The sequence below is a fragment of the Benincasa hispida genome, chromosome 12 (genome assembly GCF_027475165.1).
Source record: "Benincasa hispida cultivar pf3 chromosome 12, pf3_genome.v1.1, whole genome shotgun sequence".
In the NCBI taxonomy this organism is placed as follows: domain Eukaryota; kingdom Viridiplantae; phylum Streptophyta; class Magnoliopsida; order Cucurbitales; family Cucurbitaceae; genus Benincasa; species Benincasa hispida.
Genome location: NC_143489.1, coordinates 85580505 through 85605579, shown reverse-complemented (window position 1 = coordinate 85605579; position 25075 = coordinate 85580505). Strand labels below are relative to the sequence as shown.

The 25075-nt window shown below is 34.9% G+C and overlaps 1 non-coding gene across 1 annotated transcript; it reads left to right on the top strand.

The window, feature by feature from the left end:
* Positions 1 to 3261: 3261 nt before the first annotated feature.
* LOC150032268 (U5 spliceosomal RNA) lies at positions 3262 to 3383 on the top strand. Its single transcript, XR_016525659.1, has one exon. It is a non-coding gene; the product is annotated as a U5 spliceosomal RNA (small nuclear RNA).
* The last annotated feature ends 21692 nt before the right edge of the window (positions 3384 to 25075 follow it).

Here is a 25075-nt window from a genome sequence, read left to right as displayed (position 1 = left end):
GATCGTGTAGTTTTACTATATGATAAGCGTCCCTGCAATTCCTTCCGTGCGCGCTTGTCGTCTAGACGATTTTATCTCCTCCGTCTTCTACCAAACTCACCAGAGCCCACTCTCTGGGTTTATGACGTCGAGAATACTTGGGTCTTCCTGGAGGTGGTGTTGTCCCTGAATCCTTATTTGTGTACATTCGGATCGTGCAGTAACAGACGAGAGACTCGCTGGGTGCTGGTAGATCGGTGGAGTTTTCCATTGTTGTGGGTTCATATATAATCGAAGATCGTCTTCCTCTGGTAATGAACCCCTTTTCTATGTTTTATCGCATTCTGAGCATGCTGTTGTTAAGTTTTATTATACATAACTGTTAGTATAGAATGTATATCGTTTATATTCCGATCACTGTGAAATCGGAGAGATTTAAACCTGCTCATGGAATTCTCATTTTGAGATCCTTCAATTGGTATCAGAGCCAGGTTTTAGTTTCTTCCAAAATTAATGAATTAGAGTGCTTATTGATCCTTGTTACTTCCGTTGCTTGCTAATACACTCCAACAACATAAGTAGGCTGCTGACTGACCTAGCTGTAAATATGAACAACCTGTGAAGGATCGACTTACTGATCATGGTTAAATCAAGTGGATAGAAATATATATACAGTGAAGAGAGTGCAACTATCGATCTATAGTGATATGTCTCGATAGTTAACAGATATTGATTAATTTGGATTAAAGATTTTAACCGATTAATCTCAAATCTTTTTATAGGTCCATAAGGTTCCTCTACTAGTTCGTAAAAGATTAGGTTTGGATTTGAAATGTTCAAATTCAATTTTAGAGTTTAGATAATTATATTCGATATAATTAACGTTTAAATTTATTGAAATTAAACGCATTTGGAGTGTCCAATATATTTAAATATTGATATAAATATTGATTACATGAATAGGATTCATGTTTGAATTTGGTGTTTTATTAATTTCATATTTTATATTAAATTATTATTAATTAATTAATTAAATTTGATTAATTAATTATTTAAATCAAAGAAAATTTCATTTTTAAATTCAATTTTAGAAATTGAATTTTAAATTATATCTAATTTAATTATAAAGGAAATATAATTGAAAAGTTGAAATTGAATTTTGGATAGTTAGTGGAACTATCCAATTTTTGAACTTCTTAGTGGATTTCTCTCTAAATCACCTAGCCCACTTCTATAATGCAATTTAAGTGCTAAAATGTTGAATTACTTAGTGGTTGCATGAGTAATCTAAATAAATACTTGAATTATTAGATTTAGGAGCAATGTAATTTGAATTTTTGAGAAAGAAAATTCACCTGAAAATTTCTCTCAAACCTCTCCAATCCACTCTAAATTCCTTTTTAATTCAGAGTTTCACAATTTCAAAGTTGAGAATTGTAGAGAAGATTCTCTTGGTGGTCTACTGAAGATTTGAAGGTCAAATTTGTGGAGATTTGCAGGGAACAAGAGGATTCCTACAAAGGGTGTAAATTCTAAAACCCTTTTGTTTGTAACTTGTGTTTTAGCATGCTTGTAACTCAAATTAAATGCAGTTAGGGTGCTTAATAATTCTGTTAGCTTTCGTTTTGTGCATGTTTACTCTATCAGGGGTTTCTCTAAAAATACAAGATAAAACTAGAAAACCTTTAAGAATTTAAATGTTTAACATATAAAGTTTTATAATTTCAAATACTAAGACTCTTTTCAAACATGAAAACATGAAAACATGTGTGGAAGTTTCTATATGGTCCCAATTGTATGATTACAGATTCTTCTTGTCATTCGTCGGTCTATCTTTGCCCTTACCTGAAAAACATATCAGAGGAAAGGTTGAATATATAGTACTCAATAAGTTACCCATTATTGGGCCCACTAGTTGAACTTGTTAGTCTTCCTATCGGTCACAAGAGTTCATAATATAACATAGGCATAAACTGAATATATAGTACTCAATAAGTTACCCATTATTGGGCCCACTAGTTGAACTTGTTAGTCTTCCTATCGGTCACAAGAGTTCATAATATAACATAGGCATAAACATAAGTATAGGCATAGGCATAGGCATAAGTAGTGAACTTGAAAGCCCACAAATCATGGTAACCGTGGTGATCCTAAAGGAACACAAATCATAGCAGTCGTGGTGATCTCGAAGGAACACAAATCATAGCAGTCATGGTGATCCTGAAGGAACAAACATCATTGCATAGGTGGTTATCCCAAAAGGATACCAAATAAGTCATAAGTAGTGAACTCCAAGGTTCACAAGCCTAAGATGTACATAGCTCGATAGGAAAGCTAACATTCACCATCTAATCTAGCATGCATCATTCAACCAATAAGCCACATTCCATAAATCCTAATCATATTATCATAGCTATCAATCCAACATGCAAAATGCAAACATAAGATCTCGTGTCATGTCCATAATAACATAGCTCATAGCTAGATTACAAGAATGCCCCCACAGTCCTTACATCATTGAAGCATAACAAATTATTTTATAACTGGTGGAGAGTTAAATATATATTAAAGTGTTAAAATTTTTATCTATGATTTATGCATGCTTGTAGTAACGTCTTGTTAGTAAATGTTGAAAAGTCGGGTCGTTATAATCACAAATGCAAAATAAAAAAAAAAGTCAACACTCTACCAAGGGAGAACTATGTATGTCAAGAGACCATGAAAAGTGCATTTGAAGTGATATCAAGTTGCAAATTAGAAATCTTGATAATGTAAACCGTATTATACATTTCATAGGTTATGAGCCAAATTATGGTGTTTCATGATAAGTGATTTTTTTTTAATCAGAACTAGTAAATCATATAAATGAACATTATCTACTAATTAACGTGAAAGAATTTAGACTAATTTTATTTCAAGGAAACATAATCCATCAGTGCCAATCTGAAAAGTGGGTACCATTTGATTATGTTTGTTATTGTTGATCGGTATTTCGTAATCATAATGAAATGTGGACTCACTAAATTGATTATAACCGAACAATAATTTATATGATGATGGTTTAGGCCAACAAGACTATGTTGCCTCGGAAAGACCATTTTTTTTATAATTATATACAAAATTTTTAAATGATGAATTAACGATAATTACATAATAAATTTCAATTCTAGAGTGGTGTGATGCAGACACTAACTTCATTCTATTTCCCACACCGGTAAAGTTTGAGAAATGTACACCAATTGCTATATATGAAAATGTGTTCTGTAGCAGATATTAATATTGGAGTTGGGCATTCAGCACAAAGCGAACTATTCTTTTGCCTTTTACTAAAGAATATCGTGTGCGCTGTCGACGGTTTCTTCTACCAACACAACAACAAATGTTGACAACTATAATTTCAGCTGACAAATTTTTCATGCGTGGGCAAAACATCATTTCTGCCGATGAAAATATATTCGTGGGAGAAAACTATGTGGTTTTAGTGGAATCCTTGAAATTTAGTTATGCCGATGTGGGTTTTAATTTCTTCCTACCCAACTTGCTTGGACATGCTTTTAGTATCTATGGACGAAAAGGGGAATATTAAAAGGATATTAGTTTTCAAACTATTTGTAAAAATATTGTTGTTTTTTTTTTTTTATAAATAAGTCGAGGGTTGAAAATTCAACATACATAGGTCGAATTTTAAACCTTCGACCTTCCTTTCACTTGTACGTCGAACTTTGAACCCTCGATCTTGCCCTTCCTAACATTATTATTGAGTCTGTTTAATTATCATTCAAGAGACCTTCCTCTATCAAAAGATTGTATTTCTAAATTTTTATAAGGCCCCCTTGGAATTCCTTCCAAAGCTTGTTGAATGATTTTTACGGATTCTGTCATCTTAGCAAGTCTGACTAAATAACGAGCTAATGAATCTCCTTTTTGCCACTGAACTTCCCAATCAAATTCAAGAGCGAGATTATGAGAGAGAGCGAGAGCAATATTTTGAGCGAGAACGAGATTTTGATAGAGAGCGAGAATACCGTACAAATTTCCCTTTTTTTTTCCTTTTTAATTATTACACATTCCACCTTCTTCTTTCAATTTTTTTTTTAATTTTCCATTTTATAAAAACATTTTCTAAAAACATTTTATTATTTTATTTAAACTCTAAAAAGAATAAATTAAAAAAATAATAATAACTCATAAAAATAAAAAAAATGTAAATTGAATATCTCATTTATATAAAAATAATTATAAAAATCAATGTGTCCCACAAGGTGGATGTCGTCGATTTCGAGCTGGTTGTCGTTATCGACGTCGAACTTGAGGTTGCTCGGGTTCTTTTTTATGTTGCTCTGGTACCTCTGCAGACGTTTCATAATATAAATATTCATTATGCTCTCCACGACCCCGACCATGTCCATGCACGTATGAAGACGAAGGACCAGCCTCTGAGTCATAATGTCCTGAACCAAATGCTCGCATCATCATCATCGGACTAACATAATTAGTTTGACTCTACGTCTACGTCATAGGGGACAACTTTTCCACATTATGTGCAACCTCATCAAACTCATCATCTTCCCGAACATGTCCTCTATGTCTAGGAGCTGGTGGAGGAATAATAGGTATATCGTACATATAATGAATTCTCTCAATATAGCTTTGGTTGTCACTACATATAGCAAGAACCTGGTTCGGATCATTTGCAACCTCACGAAGTCTACTGTTGTTCGATCTCTGTGAATTATAAAAAAATTAGACAATAATTAAAATAAATTTAAATTAAAAAAAATTAGATAATATTCATTCATTTACCAGATGACCCACAACTGCTCTCGGACGAGTGACGTAGCGCCTTGTGATATTATTATACCAACGAATATATTCTGGAGTGACATCTGTATCAAACTATTCAAGAGAAACCCTCACTGCAATAAATCTTGCACGATAGTGCCATCGCACTACCAAATGTGCAACTTTTTCGGACCAATCTCCATAGGTCAATATCATGCAATACGGGTTCAGTATTACAAGCCGATGTGACATTCTGCTGAAAACCGAATTGTCTCATCACCCTGTCAGGAAGATGCCACTCACCAATGTGAAAACATATGAGAGGACTCATCGTCCGCCATATGTTTTGACCATTAGTACAAAAATTAGGCAAAGTATGCACAATAATTTTGTACGGCTCCCAAATAACCTGAAACACAAAATATTATATTAGAGAATATTAAAGAAAAACACAATAAAAATGTGAATAAAATAATCAATTAGGTTTAGTGTAATGTACCTGTTCAGGTTGAAGCAGATCAAACATGTATCTAGACTGGTTGACTACATGTGTGGCTGTCCTAGTCACACAAAATTTGTCTCTCTACTTAAATTTTTAAATTGATAATTTAGAATTTAAATTAACTAGATCAGTGATATAAAAATTAAATTGAATTAAAACAACATACCGAGAACCGTAGGCTCGTCCAACTAACTGAGTGTCATTAACATGATGTAGTTATGGAGCCATTATTGGAAATTGCTCCCAAGCCCATAGTTGCAAAAGTATGAGAGGCCCAGCTATCTCTCGAATCTCAGGTCTTGTTGCTTTGCATAGTTGTCTATACAACCATGCCAAGCATGCTCCACCCCACGAATACCGCCCTGCATCATGGAGGTTAGCTAATAGTGGTAGGAACATCAAGTGAATAAAATGACTTGATTTATCTGAAAACAGACTTCCACCCATCATTTGTAGTATATATGCTTACGCATATCTTATGACGGTTTCCTCGTCTGCATCATCTGTGAGCTCACGAAATTGTGTTTCTAACCATATTAAACTTAACCTCGATTCTTTAATCTTGTCGGCAGGTGGGGTCGCACCGAGGTACAGTTGACAAACTTCTAACCAGTCATCGTACATCACTCTGGTGCCCGGCTCACCGTCAACAGGAAACCCCAACAACACTTCTATGTCTTGTAGAGTGATAGTGCACTCTCCAACAGACATATGGAATGTATGCGTCTCGGGCCTCTATCTTCGACCAAGGCTGTGATTAGATGCCAGTCCAACTGAATAAATCCTGCCTCTCGACGTCTGCAAGATATTTCTCCAGTAGTACGATCTCGCCATACAACATATGATCGATGAATGGACTGGTCGTACAAAACATCGGGATCACAACGAGATGGATTGGATAGAACCAGTCACTCGACAACGATGTGGATTTTGTAACCAGTTAGGACATAATCGAAGGAAATGTCATTCATTACTAAGATGGGCTCCAGATAATTAGGGATTGAATAATAAATAATATTTTTTTATTATATATTCATTTTATTGTATATTCAATTTTTTTTATTATAATTTATTGTATATTCAATTTTTTTTTTATAATAATCTACTGTTATTCAATTTTTATTTATTATTTTTTTTTTTTGTAATCAATAAAGTTTTACATTATAATAATCTAATATATTCAATTTATAGTATAATAATCTAATATATTCAATTTATTGGCTAATGATTATTCAATTATAGTATAATAATCTAATATATTCAATTTGTGTCTAATGATTATTCAATTATAGTATAATAATCTAATATATTCAATTTATTGTCTAATGATTATTCATTTATAGTATAATAATCTAATATATTCAATTATAGTCTAATGATTATTCAATTATATTATGATTATTAGCTCTTTTTTCTCTTTTTTTATATATATTTCTATGAAAAGTTCAAATAAAGTGAAGACTCTCACTCTCTCCTAAGATCTCGCTCTCTCAATCTCGCTCTCTCCTAAGATCTCGCTTTCTCACTCTCGCTCTCTCCTAAGATCTTGCTCTCTCCTAATATCTTGCTCTCTCACTCTCGCTCTTTCATAAGATCTCGCTCTCTCGCTCTCGCTCTTTCCTAAGATCTCGCTCTCGCTCTCTCACTCTCGCTCTCTCTCAATATCTCGCTCTCTCTGTTATTGTTGTTATTTTTCCATTAATGATTACTAGCTTTCATTTCTTCTAGAACAATCACAAACACTTTTTTGATTATGGATCTGCTACTAGAAACTCAATGCGTAATCTTAGCATTCAATGTGTATTCCTGAATAATCTCATTTTTCAATTATTCAACCATTTCATTTTACCAAGTTCAATGTTAGTCAGATTAGTCTATATAAACTAAATCTCGCTCTCTCCGACATTCTCGCTTTGAATCTCGCTCTCTCCTAAAATCTCACTTTGAATCTCGCTATCTCTTAAAATCTCGTTCAACATCTCGCTCTCTCCTACTATCTCGTTTTGAATCTTGCTCTCTCTTTAATCTACTTCAGCCCACTTATCTCCTTAATCGCTTTGAAGTTTCGACATGTGTGTAACCTTGGACATTCTAATATACAAAATTTTGTTCGTAGACAAAGCTAATTTGGAATTGTCTTTCATTCCAAGGCATAACTTGTATCCATGCGCTTCATATTCGTCTGAAGTTCACTCCCAGAAATATAGCCATCCCCACCCCCTCACGTCAATCCCAAAAGCCTCCGTCTAATTCGAAATGATAAAAAATGCATAGGTTGTTAGAAGCAGCTCGAGTACAAAGATACATACAGTATACCATCTCATTACTTTATTTCCTCTATGAGGGAAAAAGAAAAGTAATAAACTTGCAATCTCGAGGGTGGATGTGTGTCGAAACTTAAACCTTTGACAACCTAAGCGAGATTTGCGAGATTTTCCTTGTCGAGGGTTGAAGTTTCGGCCTATGTATTGTTTCCAAGTTTTTCTTTGTTCGTCGAGTTCTCAACGTTCGACCTCCGCATTAGACGAGTTCTCAACGTTCGACCTCTAGCCTCGAACTCCCAAAACAACAATATTTCTCTAATAAGTTTCAAAACAACAATATTTCTCTAATAAGTTTTGAAAACAACAATATTAATATTAAAGGTCCGACGAAAAGTGTGTGTGTGGGCATAGTCCTTTTAAATCCCAAATTTTATTTTTTCTCCACAATTTCTTAAAACGCTACCCCACTTTCATTTTTTCCCACACTTTTTATCCCCCCCATTCCTTTCCCTCTTCACTCTTCTCCCTATTTTCTTTTTCTCTCACTATTCTCATGCAAACTCTCACACAACCCACGTTCCACTCGCTCGCCTCTACGCACAACCAATGTCAATTCGCTCGCCTCTGCACTGCACTCCCGTTTGTAAGCTCTTCTGTCTTTCTTTTTTTGTCTCTTTTTTTTTTGTCTCTTAATTAAATCTCACTTTCTCTCATCTGTCAACTCAATTTCATTGAAATGGTGAGCAAAATCTCAATCTCTCTTTATGTTTCATTCGACACTAGGCTTGAAAGCTTTTTATCATCTTTGTCTCCATTGTTTCTACGTTCTTATGATCTACATGTCTTTTGTTTGTAATGCCTGTCACTTTTGATTCTTGCAAATTAATTGGAGTTACTATTTGCTTCTTATTGGACTTGTGTAAATCATTTCAGTTTTGCCCTTGAAATTGTATTATGGATATACATTTCGTGTTACCTAGTATTTCATTGAGAGTTCACATCTGTATGAGTTTTGGTTTTGGAATCCTAGCCAAAACATTTTCATTCGAGATTGAAAGCCACATTTAGGTATTTTGAGGTATTTTTTAGAGTTAAAATATATCTTAGGCACTTTTTAGGAAATTTCTAGTTGATTTTGATTACCAAATTAATACCGACACTTTTTAGAGAATTTCTAGTGGGTTTTGATTATCAAATTGCCCTTAAATATTTTAAGTTTTTTTTTTGAGAATTGAAATCTCACTTAATCACTTTTGAAAACTTTATAGGTTGGTTTTGAGATTGAAAGTCATATTTAGGAATTTTTAAGGTTTTTCTGAGAGTTAAAGTGTCACTTAGACACTTTTTAGGTTGGGAGAAAAGTTGCCCTCATACATTTTAAAGTTATTTTGAGATTTGAATTGTCACTTAGGTAATTTGTAGTTAGTTTTGAAAATCAAAATGATATCTAAGAACAATTTATAGGTTGTTTTGAGTGTCAACAAGTCTCTCTGACACTTTCTATGAACTTTTTTAAGTTGTTTTGTCTTAGACACTTTTTAGATGCTCTTTAGTTTGGATTATTTTCGTTTTGTTCTTTTTTTGTTAGATGTATCTATATGACCCTTCAAAGTAGACAAAAAACTCTCTAGATCTTTAGACTTTAGAGTTCTTTTAATAATTGGTCAATATAACTTGTTCTTAGGGTAGTTAAACAACTTGTCACTTTCTTTGTTGTGAATTAGTTAATTTTTGTGTTTGTTTAAAATTGAGTTGTATATATATAGCAATTACGATATTATTTTGTGTATGTACCAATAAAAGGAAAATATTGTTGATTTCCATGTACATAAGTAAAAAAAAAAAAAGAGTATATGTTTTTTTATTTTTTCAATAACAAAACCATCGTAGACATTTAATAACGAATAGTTATCAATAAAAAGTAGGTGAAAAACCAACATTAAAGATGATGTTCAATGTCGGTTGAAAACTGACATTGAAGATAGTATTCAATATCGGTTGAAAACTTACATGACATTGAAGATAATTGAGATTGAAATTTTGGTCATCTATAATGTTGGTTAAACTGACTTTAAAGACCTTTTATTACATAATCTTCAACGTTGGTTTTCAATTGACATTCTACCCCCATAATGTTAGTTTTAAACGACTTAAAGTCCAATTTTATAGTAGTGAAAAATGATTCTTTTTGTCCTTGAGGTGAAATTTGAGTTTTGGCTTATTTTTCTCTATTTTAGTGATTTAATTCTGAGCAAAGTTTTCACTCGATTCCATCCCTTTTTCGACAACTGCACATATGAGAAGGGTGTTGTGTTAACCTTGGGGAGCAACTGGCTTCTTGCAATTTAGTACCGAGGTCGCGTCGATTTTGCTTTCAAGGCAGTAGATCTTCTACGACACAACAATGATTTAGATCCAGAATTGACAACGACTAACAACATTTTATGCGCTTTGTGAAGCTTGAAAGGATTTTTCTCATCAATGCACCTTGTGCTTTAAAACACAACGAGTTCTACTTTTTATTTTACAACGCCTTTTTTAATGATTTTATTGGGAGACGATTTATCAGTTCATAGATTTCATCTCTTGTCAAGCTTCGTAATCTTGGTTCATTAGATTTATTTATTTATTATTTTTTAGGCAAATATCAATTTATATTCCTAAACTTTGGGTGTTGTATGGATTTAAACCCTAAATTAAGAATTGTATCAATTTAAACTTTGAACTTTGAAGTTGTATCAATTTAAATCCCAAACTAATAATTGTATCAATTTAAACCCTGAATTTTTATAAGTGTATTAATTTAAACCTTGAACTTTCATAATTATATCAACTTAAACCCTCAATTATTTTTTATTTGGATATATTTATGAAAATTTAGAGTTTAAATTATATATTTATGAAAGTTTAAAGTTTAAATCGATACACGTAAGAAAGTTTAGGGTCTAAATTGATACAATTATTAGTTTGGAGTTTAAATTGATACAACTCCCAAAATTGATGGCCATTGATACAACCCTAAAGTTCAGGGTTTAAATTAATACAATTCTTAACTTAGGATTTAAATTGATACATCCCTCAAAGTTTAGGGATATAAATTGATATTTGTCAAAACTTTTTTTAAGAAAGCATAACTATTTCATCAAGACGTTGTTTGATAACTATTTGGTTTTTATTGTTTTTAAAAATTAAACCGATAGTCACTATTTCCACCTCCAAATTTCTTCCTTTGTTATCTACTTTTTATTGATGGTTTAAAAACTAAAAAAAATATCTTTTAAAATTTTGTTTTTTATTTCTGAAATTTGGTTAAGAATTCAACCATTGTACATAAGAACAATTCAAATGATTATAAGAAACATGGAGGAAATAGGCTTAATTTTCAAAAACCAAAAACAAAAAACGAAATGGTTATCAAACATGACTTTAAGTTACTTAGGAAATTTTCTTTTTTTAATGAAATTTCCTGATCTTGAGAACATTTTTAGAGCTTGCATAAAGAAGACCACTAAATTCACTATTTTGGATTATAGGCAGGAAAAACTTCTATAATGTTTTATGGTTCCGTATTTCTTTTCTAAATCTTAGAACTTTTTTAGGTCTGAATGTATTCCCTCGTATTCTGCCTTTCTGCTCAACATAGTCAGATCATAGGGTTTTCTTTCTTCTTCTGTATTGTAGTTCAGTTCTTACTTAAAATTAAGATTTATTGATAAAATATATGTCGATTCAAGATGCATTTGATAATTTTTTTTTCTTTTGGAAAGATAAGTTTGTGTACTACTAATTTATCAGACTGTTCCATCTTCTCGCGTTGATTGAAATGCATTTTATATTTTTCAATATAAACTTCCTTCAATTCCTAAGCCCAATACACCTGTAGAGACTAAGACCTTCGATTAGCACATTTCCTAAACTTGATTTATTCTTGACTTGTTTCATAAATGAGTTTTTATTTCAGGTTTAAAACTCGTAGTTTTAAACATTTCATGTTTGAACACAAACGTTAAATAACATTTCATGTTGTTTCATGTTTAAAACTCATAGCTTGCTTGATTAACACATTTCATGTTTGAACACAAACGTTTCCTCGAACTGTTAGGTTGTATGTCCTAAAACTTGTAGTTTTGTAAACAGTAAACATATACGAAATTTATTCAGACAAGTGTTGTTGATTGTTTAATAACTCTAAATCTAATAAACTACGAACTCTTGGCTATTTTCATGGATACTTGGAGTTTATGTGGAGACATAAACTTGATCAAGTTCGAGTAAAATAGCCTAAAGCATCTATCGTACTTGGATTAGGTTGGGTACCTATTTTTGGAGATACTATTGAATACGATCCGCTTTATGATTGTTATAAATGTTGTAAAGTGTCAGAAATGATGTGATCAGTTTGTTCATGTAGAGACATACGAGGGAGGTGCTCTACACGCTGAGATTATGTAAGATAGACTACGAAATAATCACTATTACTTATTAACACTGTTTATTGTTAAGACGGATTAGTTTCACTTCTTGATGACCTAGATAACTTGATCTAAATCCTGAGCTGTCTATGAACTCCCGTTTATTCACGATTGTCCATTGATCTGCATAGGTGAAGGTAAGCTATCGCTGCTTAATATGCCTCCCATTTCAGGGATAAGACCAGGTAGATGACTAGGGACATTGAATTTGTAAGATGGAATTCACTCCTACCCATTTTAGGGATAATAGAAAGGTTGTTCCCTTAAGGGTTGATCCTGGGTCTTGAACAATGGGCCCCATCCTCTCGTTGGCCTGAGAGGAAATGGATTTAGTGATTATGATATTAAATCAATTGTTCATTAGAGAGACAGTGGTACTAAAGGAGAAAAGATGTAACTCAGAGGTATTTCGATATTTCACTTAGATGAGGTTATGAACAACTTGTGAAGGATCAATTTATTGATGACGTTATATCAAATGGACACATAATATATCTACAGTGAGAGGAGTGCAACAACAGGCTATAGTGGGCAGTCCTATTATTTAACGAATGTTGATTAACTAGGTTAAAGTGTTTGATTGGTTAGTCTCAGATCATTGGAAATCATGATCTGTAGGTCCATCAAGTTTCCTTGCTAGCTCACTACGGACAAAATTGAAGAACTAGGTGAAGTAATAATTTGAAATGTTCAAATTCGGAATTTAGGGAAAATTATATTTTATATGAGATATAATTTACATTTAAATAATTAATTTAATAATTAATCATGAGCTAACTATAAACTCCTGTTTTTTCGGGATTATCCTTTGATCTGTATAGGTGAGAGTAGTCCAACAGCACTGCTAAAAAAGCCTCCCATTTTGGGGATAAGACCGGATAGATAGCTGGGGACATGACTTTGCAATATGGAATTCGCTCGTACCTGATTTAGGTTTAGCAAATGGGTTATTCTCTTAAGCGTTGATGCCTTGTCTTGAACAATGGGACCCCGCCTTCTCATAGAAGAGAGGGTTATGATTTATATTTTGGACTATAAATCAATTGTTCAATGGAGGACCAGTGGGAGCTTAAGGAGCATGATGTATTTACAGGGGTAAAACGGTAATCTTTTTTCCAACTGTAAATACAAACGACCAATAAAGTATTGACTAACCGATTATGGTTAAAATGGACAGAAATATATTTGCAGTGAGAAGAGTGCAACTATCGAGCTATAGTGGAATGTCTTGGTAGTTAACAAATAGTAATTAATTTGGTTTAAAGAGTTTAACCAATTAATTACAAGTTGGAGCTCATGATCTGTAGGTCCATAAGGTCCCTCTACTAGCTCGTAATTTGGATTAGTAAATTGAGTAATCTTGATAAGATTTGAAATTAGGGTTTAGAATTTGAAATGTTCTAGGATTCCTATTTATTGTATTCGATACAATTGAAATGTTTAATTTTATCGAAATTAATTTAAGTTGGAGAAACGATTAATGTTTAAAATATGATTTAAATATTAATTGTATAATATTAGTTTTCTTATGATGGAATTGCTTTTTATTAATTTAATATTAGATATTAAATTAACAAAATTAATTAAAAAGTTTAATTAATTAGTTTTATTTAAAAATTAATTAATTGAATTAATTTTTATAAAATTAATAAATCGAATTAAATAAGTCTAATTTAGAAATTGATTTTGAAAATCATTTTTTGAAAATCAAAACTCAAAGTGGAGATTTCCAAAATCTCCACTTTGGTGCAAGGCACCTTATTCACTCAATTCCATTTTCTCCATGAAGTAAGAGTTGGCCTTCATGCAAGCTTTGAATTTGCATGATGAAAGCTCTATAAATTGAAGTGGTAAGCTGCATAATTGATTCATGCTTACAAGAACTTCTTGAAGAACTCTGTAAAAAACAATAACCCTCCAAACCCTTTTCATATCTTATATGTCCAGCTCAATTTAGTGTTTCCACCACACAATTCTTATAAGAGAATAGTAGAGAAGATCTTCGTGCTAGTCTACTTGAAGATTGAAGCTCTTTCACATGGAACTCAACTGGTATTGAAGAGGATTCTTCAAAGGTATTGTGTTCAACAAACTCTTTTCTGTAATAGTTACTTTGAAGCATGTTTTAAACTTATAAGTATAATTAGAGTGCTTATTGATTCTGATTTTCTCCATTGCACGTTAGTATACTCTAATATGTATTTCATTTTTAATAAAAAAAAATTAGTTAGTGGGAAAATCCAATTGTTGGATTTTCCCATTAACTAAGTGGATTTTGAAGTGACACTTCCCAAGCTTGACACCTAAAGTTTACATGTTAGTGAAGTTTGAGGTGGAAGACATACAAGATAGGATTTTGCATGTATTTTTTCTATAAATAGATTGGTTTTTGAATTTTGTGAAATCTAATGCTTCTTGGATCTTTGATCTAAAATCTTCCACCAAAATCTCTTTACTCTCCTTTTATTAAAGTGTTTTTTCCTTGTCTTCACCAACAAAACGATCCCACAACCGTGTTCTTCAATTGGAGAATAGCGAGGATTTACCGTTGGTGGTGTCGATCGAGCTTGGGAGAGGAAGATTGCGGTGGATTCTACAAAGGTTGTAATTTCTAACCCTTATGCATGCTTATTCTTGTTTTTTTATGTAATTAAAACGTTATTGTTCCTTACTTCCATTGTGCATGTGTTCTTTATATTCCAACACGAACAATCTTGAACACGACCATGAGAGTAATCTTGTTATTCTCAAAGATTAAGGATATGTGGTATCCAACTATTGGAAGAGGGTGAGGAGGAAAGCCTTTTGAAAGAGTAGAGAGGATTTCTTTTGTGGTTTAGGGAAAAAATTGCACAATGAATGCTTGCAATTCTATTGTGTTCTGTGTGTCCTCAAAATGACCATAAGGAAGACTTTATATAAAAAGGGGTTAACCCCTTCTCCTAGTCTTTTTCCAATTTTTCTTTATGCAAAATTAATTAAATAACATTTATTTAATTAATTAACACAATTAATTAAATAATACTTATTTAATTAATTAGCACATTAACTAAATAACTATTTATACATTAAATCCAATTTAACGTACATATATTTAATTATCATAAACATCATATGTATATGTGCAAAACCTTACTATTAATTATTTCTTTGTGAATTTAATTCACTTGAATTAATTATTTGATCTTATTCAAATGTTTCTTTATAATTTAATTTGAATTATAGATCATATCCATAATCAATTACATATTAATCATATTAATATACAATTTCCTCAAATTTATTTGAACAATTCAAAACATCCCTCTTTAATATCCTTTAGTGAGCTAACAAGGGGATCTGGTGGAGATCAAAAGCTCCAACGATATAAGATTAATTGGGTAAACTCATTAACCAAGTTAATCAATATTCGTTAGCTATGGGTACACTCTACTAAATTCCTACAACTGCACTTTTCTCACTACAGATATATTTCTGTATCCATGAATATAGACCAACAAAAACAAGTTAGTGTTTCATGAGTGTTCAGAACTCCAATTGGGCTAAATTATCATTTTACCCTTGGGTTATCTCTGACTCCTTAAGTACCGATGTTACTCTAATGAACAACTTGTTTATGGTCCAACCAATAAACAAAAACCCCTCTCGGGATAATGAGAGGGTAAGGCTCTTCATTCAAGTCCTTGAGACACCACTTAAGGAAACATTCATCTACTTATCCTGAAGACGCTAAGAAGTGAAGTTTGTCTTGTATTATTATGTTTCTATCTCCTCACTCGATTTTGTCCCTAAAATGGTAGACATATTGAGTCGGCGAACTTGCCACCCTCACCCATACAAATCAAAGGACAATCCTTCGTGAATAGGAGTTCATAATATACTCAAGATTAAGACAAAGTTTCCTAGGACATTCTATTGAAATAGAAACCTAACTAGTTAACAGTATTACATCTAGTGGTTACTATTTCGCAGTCCGATCTTATGCAAACTCATTGCATAGGATACCCCATTCACGTGTCACCTATACAAACGTGTTGGATCATTGCGTTTATATCAAATTTAAAGTGGATCGTATCCATAGTGTCACCAGGATAAGGTACCCAGCCTTATCCCTATACTATAGACCCTTTATGTTGTATCTTGAACATTGATCCATGTATGTCTCCACATATAGTTTAAGACTCATAAGAAAGCCTTAGCTATTAGTGAAGGAAATTAGACATTAGGATTTCCATAAGCAACGGAAGGATCGTTCCAAATTCCATTCGAAATTGAACATAAAAAATTACAGCCACAGAACGGAAACTAATAGATCATGCATAAGACGAAACTAAAGCATGCTTTAAGAAGAGATAAAGGGATAGAGAATCATACCTTTGAAGACTCATTCTTTAAACTCCCTCGATCACGAATGCTCAAACAGTCTCCAAGATAGAAATGCACGAATGCTTAAACACAACGACCGAAACATAGCACGATCAACAACGAACGCCACACGAACAATACGAACCCAACGAACGGCCTTCAGAACCACGCCTCAATCGAGTTGAATGAGGACACCACCACAATGGTCCTTGGTATTCTCGATGTGAGAATTCAGGAGTTGTGGGCTCTGTATGATCTTGGTTAGAGGAAGAGACTGGAGGAACAACAATCGTGTAGACGATTGAGCAAGTGAGAGATGACATAGTCTATCGTATAGACGATGTGCTCAATCGCATAGAAGATGGCAGTCTATCGTATAGACAATGCCTTACAATCGTTTAGCTATGACAAGCTGAGTGAACTATCATATAGTGACATTCCACGATCGTTTATTCTCTCTATGAGCTATCGCTTAGTGAAACAATTTCACTTGATAGCATTCCGTGAGTTTCTTTCCAAATTGAGTAACCTCTTATAACTTCCCACTCAATTGGTTATTAGAGAAAAAGAGATCATTATCAAATAATTAATATTATTATAAATGTATATGATAACCAACTTACCATATTATATTTATAACCTATAGTTTTAATATTTCATCTCATGAAACATATAAACCATAGTTCTTTTTCTATTTTATGGTACTTAATGTAAATCATATTTACATTAAACCTCCACTTGATGTATCTCATACATCACACCAATTATATCAAGCGAATTTCCTCTTATCAGTTTGAACACTTCAAACTAACACAAAAAACTAATTCTCAGCTTGAATCTATTGAGCTACCAAGAGGACCTTATGGACCTGTAGCTTAGCTCCAACGGTATGTGAATAACTGATTAAAATCTTTAGTCACGGGATCCACCATCCGTTAACTATTGGGCGCTACACCAAAGACTGACAGCTACACTCTCCTCACTATAAATATATTTTGTGTCCATATCAACCAATCAATAGTGCAATAACCCTTCACTGATCGCTCATAAGTACATATGGGCCAATTTACCGTTAAGCCTCTGTTGTTACATCTAACTCCTTAAGTACCACTGATCTCTCTAATGAATATAAGTCATAGTCCTACATAGTTCTACTATAACGGAGTCTCTCTTCCAAAAAGAAGTTGTGGCCACTATGTTACAGACCCGAATTAGCTCTTAAGGAGAAATCTATCTACTTACCTCTACTTTGGGGAATGAGTGAATTACATCTTGTGTAACTGAGTGTCCAGCTCCTAAATATGACAAATCCCCAAAAAGGTAGGCTTGTTGAGTTGGCAAACTAGCCACTCTCACTCATACTAATCAAAGGACCGCCCTCAAAGGCAGGAGTTCCCAAAAACACTCAGGATTGAGGTCATGTCACCTATGGTCATTTAGGTGAGATTTAAGTCTCAAGTATCAATGGCGTTATATAAAGAGACTAGTCATCTCGTGGTCTGGTCTTATATAAACTCTTTGTATAGGACACCCCCGTTCGCATGTCTCCACATGAATGGTCAGGATCAACCATTTGTAATAGTTCACAACACTTACAAACCTCTACAAAGCAGGTCATATCCGTAGTGTCACCAGGATCAGGTATTCAGGTATCCCTTCTCAATCTTTATACTACAGACCTTTTTAGGTTATCACTTAAGGCATGATCCACTTGTATATCTCATATACATGCTTAAGTTTACATGCAATAACCATGGAGCTTTGTTTAATGGATATGAATAAATGCAAAATAAAATAACTCTTATTTTATTCATAACAATATGTACAGTTTACAAACTATGAGTCTTCGGGAGAATTAGGACACCAATCCCAACAATCTCCCACTTGTCCTAATGCCTTGGGCGACTTATGTACAATATATGAAAAATAAAAGTACAATATATGATAATTAGGGCATACTCTGTACCCCAGTATCTAGGGTATACTCTATACCTCAGTATCATCTCCCACTTACCCTAGACAAAATGCACCATGTCTCGTAGATCCAGACTCTCAAGATGAGTCTCAAACACTTTAGTGGTGAGAGCCTTTGTAAACGGATCAACAACGTTGTGCTCCGACGCAGTCTTTGTGACTATCACATCACCACAATGCACAATCTCCCTGATCAAATGGTATTTCTGTTCTATATGCTTGCATCTACGATGACTCCGAGGTTCCTTCAAATTTCCCACAGCCCCGCTGTTATCACAATAAAGAGTGATCGGCAAAGACATATTTGGAACAACTTCCGAATCTGTAAGGAATTTCCTCAGCCAAACAGCCTCCTTAGCTGCTTTACAAGCGGCTACGTATTTGGATTCCATAGTGGAGTCAGTGATGAAGAAAATTAGACATGAGGATTTCTATGAGCAGCAGAATGATCATTCCAAATTCCATTCGAAATTGAACATAAACAATTACAGTCACAAAACGAAAACCAATAGGTCATGCACAACCCGAAATTACAACATGCTTATAAGATAATCAAGGGAAAGATACATATCTTTGTAGATTCATTCATCAAACTCCCTAGATCATGAATGCTTGTTCAGTCTCCAAGACAGTAATACACGAATGCTCGAACACAACGACCGCAACACAACATGATCAACAGCAACCACCACACGAACAACACAAACACACAACGAACAGCCTCCAAAACCTCAAACTCATTCGAGTTGAGTGAGGACACCACCACAATGGTTACCTTGGTATCCACAATGGACTTGGATAGAGGAAGAGACTGGAGGAACAACAATCGTGTAGATGATTAAGCAAGTGGGAGATAGGAAGTGTCTATCGTATAGATGATGCGTTGTTTTATGTAATGGAAATATGGATGATATGCATTGATGGATTGCGTTGTACACTCAAGTTTCCCTAGTGGAATTCAAGTTTAAATTCCCCTGAGTTTCCTGGTTGGTCCATGGTTGAACACAGGGACTTATGAAAATAGTTGCGTTGGTAATGTTATGAAAACTTTGTGGTAACCAAGTAAATAAATGAAGTGTTGGGTGTGTTGTTGCGTTGATGAAAAAGAAGTAAATAAAGGCGGCGGATTTGAGAAAGATAGTTGCGTTAATAGATGCAATAAGTATATGATGAACGGGTTGAGAAGATCTTTAGCTAGCGTTACTCGGGAATGCGTCAAACCATGCGATCATGCTACAACCATGCACAGCAAGTCATTTCCCAATGTAAATGCGATGCTTCTAAGTCTAGGACGCATGTGTTGAATGCAAAATGTCCATAGAGCTTATCCCTAAGTCTCTACTCTTGTCCTATGCAATGCTGCAAAATGCATGGTAGCAAGGTGACTGTATGCAATCATATCTTATCACTAAGATGCATTCGATGCGTTAACAACAAATAGTGTTCATTAATAAGCACCTATCTCTCGTTTATGCGTTCTAATCCGGTTCTTCCAAACTTTGATTCTGACCTGACCTTCCCAAGTCTAGATCCTGTCCTTAGACTACCCTCCCGAGTATCTCTAATAGACGAATGACATATTCATAAACAAGACAATCGCAAGAATGAAGATTCCCTTGTTATGCTAGCTAATTGCTTCTCAACCCATTCAACTAATTTAGTTACTCATGCATGAACAATAGAGAGTGAACAGATATAGAGAAAGAAATTTCATTCTTATAAATAAGTTGAATACAAAATGACAGTGGAAAGTAAAGGTAGAGAGCCTAGTAGCAATTCCTTGCTGACCGAGGCTTTTTACACTAAATCTCTATTATGATCTAAAGATGTTCCCGCTTCCGCAGGCGTCGACCCTCTCTCTATCTTGGAACTTCCGATGCTTTCCTAAGCTTACTGGAACGATCTACCAGCACATTTTCTTCCTCGCGTCCGCCTTAAAATGAAAACTATGGATAGAGGCGTGAACTCATAAAATGGTGAATTAATCGATTGCTTAACCCCTTCTCTGAAGATTGCACTTGGTATTTATAGAGCTTCCATGGTAAAAGGCGGCTTCTCTCTCCTGGTTGTACAGATGGGACAACTTTAATTCCTGATTGACGCACCGAATAATTATCACCAATAAAGCTGAATGTACTTCGTGACTGTTATCAGCTGTCAACTTAATTTGGATCCGAGTGTCATCAGCTTTCTGTCCAATCGCTCTTAATTATCCTTTCATCCGGATGTGCCCACCATGTTGCACTGATCAAGTTGCGGCGATTCTTCTTGGGCGAATGTTTGCCAGCAGGATCAACGCAAAGCCTTGTGGTGAAGTTGCGCTCGACCAATGAGTTCCTATGATCGCAATTTTTGCATTGCGTTAACGCATATTCTGCACAAAAATATAAAGGTCAACTATTCCAATGTGTTGGACGCATGCAACCGCAATATTATAGAATTTATGCTTAATGGACACAATTTATCATATTTCATCAATGCAATCCAACATTGTTTAAGAACTTAGCATTATGATAACGTGCATTTCTGCCCGTTATCACACCCTCAAATTTAAACAATGCTTGTCCTCAAGGATAAGCTAAAGATTCCTTTAGCAAGTCAACCGCAAAGTTCTTTTCCTAGATTTCTCAAGAATACTTCGTTCAAATCCTATATGCTAGAATTTCCTTAAGTCTTATTCAAGTCTCTTCCTGAAATATTTCTAAGACTTAGGGGTTGCAAGCTTAACTTTCAAAAGGACTTTACTAAATTCTGGAACATCACATGATTTATTTCAAACAGAAAATTTTCCATCGGGGTGTCAAATGACTTATCCTTGCACAAAAATTTTCTTTATTAATATATTTTTTTTTCTGACCTTGCGTTGATCCCAGTGCCTTACCTTCGTTTTGGCTTACCCCACAGGTGTCATACAGACATCTAACTACGAGCAATGCACTCTTTCTCAGACTAAACTCATATCGATTTGACATTGGAGTCGCGATCATTGATTTATGCGTTGTTCCTGGTGGCTTACTTTCATTTTGGCTTGCCCCCACGTGTGTCATGCGGACATCCAACTACGGGTAAGTGCCTTTCACAACTTAACTCTTATCAACATGGGTTTCCCATTGCGTTGACAGTGGAGTTGTTATTCTAAAAAATATATATATATTTTTTATATATCATGGTCAAAAATAAATACCTCACCCCTAAATTTAAAATGTGGCAATGTCCTCATTGCCAAAAGAAATTAAAATAAGTCATGCGATGGTCATAGAATGCATTGTAAAGAGAGTCTGAAAGAAAGCTAGCAAACCCCTAACTTCTAGAAATATTTTATGAGGTGACTATCTTAAGATTAAGTTGACTCTAGTATATACGAAAGAGATAGAAGCATATTTTTCATCATTGAAATCATACTTGGCAAAGAAATAGAATGCGGTAAACTACTAAATTTATCTACTTGTTAAATGATTGCGGTAATCAAGAAGGATGCGGTGATAAAATTTTGAAAAATGAAATGCAATGTGAGAGCTCAAAATTTGAAATAAGGATAAGGAAGAGTACACCCCTAAATTTTGTGCTGTCACCCGCAGTGTGTATTGATGCATCCATCCTTACGGCGATCTTTGCTTCTGTGGATTGCGGTGATTGAGTGAGATCATTTGCTTCTTCTGGTAATATCTCCGCAATCCTGTGCCTTAATCATTGTAAGCAGATAAATAGAGGGTCAAATGATTTTAAAACAAAACAACAAGTTTTTTTTTTTTTTTTTTAGAAAGAAGGAAATTATAAGAATGAGTAAGATGCATATAGTTTGAATAAAAGTAAATGACGAAGGAAAGAGAATTCAAAAGTCATGTAAGAGGGTAGTCTGGATTTTTCAACTTTGTGGAGGCTGTTTCTGGCTGGAAATCTCCTCCGTAATATACCTTGATCCATTGTCCATTAACCTTGAATGTTCGACTACCATTCTCGATGATCATTTCCACTGCACCATGTGGAAATATTTCTTTGATGATGAAGGGACCGGACCTATGCGATTTTAATTTTCTCAGGAAGATCCGCAATCTTGAATTGAAAAGTAAGACCTTTTGCCCAACCTGGAGGTTTCTAGGGCATATGCGTTTATCATGCCAGCGCTTGGTCCGCTCTTTATAAATCTTCGCATTCTCATATGCGTTGATCCTCCATTCTTCTAGCTTGACCATCTGCAGTTTTCGCACTCCCCTGCTTTCTTTAAATGGAAATTCAACTTCTTGACCGCTCACAATGCTTTATACTCCAACTCCAAAGGCAAATGATATGCCTTGCCAAATACCAACACATAGGGGGACATACCTATTGGTGTTTTAAATGCGGTTCGGTATGCCCACAACGCATCATCAAGCTTCATTGCCCAATCTTTCCATGAAGGTTTTACTACATTCTCAAGTATCAATTTGATTTCACAATTCGACACTTTAGCCTAGCCATTCGTTTGCGGATGGTATGCGGTGGCCACTTTGTGAAGGATATTGTACTTGCACAACAGCTCCTTGATATTGTGATTGACAAAGTGTGATCCTTCATCACTTATGATGGCACGAGGAGTGCCAAAACAAGTGAAAATATTTCTTTTAAGGAACTAGAAGACTACCGCCGCATCACTTGCGGTGCATGCTATTGCCTATACCCACTTGGAGACATAATCGACGACCAATAAAATATACTGCTTACCATGCGAAGAAGGGAATGACCCCATGAAATCAATCCCCCATACGTCGAATAATTCCAGCTCCAAGATGGTGTTCATTGGCATTACATTCTTCCATGAAATGTTGTCGGTACGTTGACACCGATCACATTTCATTGTGTAGTCAGCAGCATCCTTAAATAATGAAGGCCAAAAGAATCCACTTTGCAAAACTTTGGCTGCAGTGTGTTGCCCTCCAAAGTGCCCTCCATATGGCGAATCATGGCACTGTGATAATATCCATTGTTAAGCAGCATTTGGTATGCATAGTCGAATGATTTGGTCTGTACCTCTTCTATACAGATTCGGCTCATCCCAATAATAATGTTTCCATTCATGCTTGAGCTTCTTCTGTTGATGGTAGGTGTACTCTTCAGGAAATTGTTCATAGACCAAATAATTAACAATATCCGCATACCAGAGAAATTCTTCTATGTGGAACAGATGCTCATTCAGAAACACGACACTCACTTTAGATTCATTGCGGTCAACCTCGGGATTTTCTAGTCTGGACAAGTGACCCACAGCTTGATTCTCCGTCCCCTTTCGATCAATTATCTCGATATCAAATTCTTGAAGGAAGAGAACCCATCTGATCAACCTCGGTTTTGCGTCCCTTTTTTTCATTAAATATTTGATTGCGGAGTGATCAGTGTGAATGAATACCTTGGTTCCCAACAGATATGCCCTAAATTTCTCCAACGCAAAAATCACAGCCAGGAGTTCTTTCTCAGTGGTGGTATAATTTATTTGAGCAGGGTTTAGAGTTTTACTCGCATATGTGATTGGGTACAAAATAGTTTTCTTCTATTGCACTAATGCAGCCGCCTTTAACAACGCACTCAGTGGTCGTGCAATCTTAGAAAAGTTCTTGAAAAATCGTCTATAGAATCCAGCATGCCCTAAGAAGCTTCGCACAACCTTCATGCTGGTTGGAGTTAGGAGTTTTTCAACTGTTTCAATCTTTGCTTTGTCCACCTCCAACCCTTCTTGGGAGACCTTACTTCCCAACACTATACCCTATTTCACCATGAAGTAACATTTTTCCCAGTTGAGCACCAGGTTTGTCTCTTCACATCTCTTCAGAATTTTCTCCAAATTGACTAGGCAGACTTCATAAGTGTTCCCATATACGGAGAATTCATCCATAAATATTTCCACTGAGTCCTCGAGAAAATCTGAAAAGATCGCCATCATACACCTTTGGAACGTGCTCGACGCATTGCAGAGGCCAAATGGCATGCGGCGAAAAGCGAATGTCCCATATGGGCAGGTGAATGTGGTCTTGTCTTGATCTTCAGGAGCTATCATGATTTGATTATATCCGACATACCCATCCAAGAAGCAGTAAAAATCATTCCCTGCTAGTCGGTCCAGCATTTGATCGATGAATGGTAGAGGGAAGTGATCTTTCTTTGCGGTCGCATTCAGCATGCGGTAGTCCATACATATGTGCCATCAAGTGATGGTCCTTTGTGTTATTAATTCATTGTTCTAATTTAGGTCTACCGTCATTCAGCCCTTCTTCGGCACATATTGCACGGGGCTGACCCACGTGCTATCTACTATGGGATAGATAACGCCCGCATCCAGCCACTTGATAATCTTCTTTTTGACGACCTTCTTCATTGCAGGGTTAAATCTGCGTTGATTTTCAATTTTTGCTTTATGGTCGTCCTCAAGACGAATGTGGTGCATGCAGTACGCAGGGCTAATTCCTCTGATGTCAGCGAGCATCCAGCCAATTGCTCCCACATGTTTCTTGAGAATGCTCATCAATGCATTCTCTTGATCTTCGTTGAGCGCAAAGGAAATTATCACTGGCAAATTCTCATTTTGTCCCAGAAATGCGTACTTCAAATGAGTTGATAGGGTCTTTAGTTCAAGTGTTGGTGGTTCCACGAGTGAGGGTTGCATTGTTTTTCTTTCTTCTTTTGGCTCTTCTTCTTGCATTGCGATCATTTCTTCTTCTTTGTTTGTTTTTGCTACAATCGCATTCCAGGCAGCTACGGATGTGCTG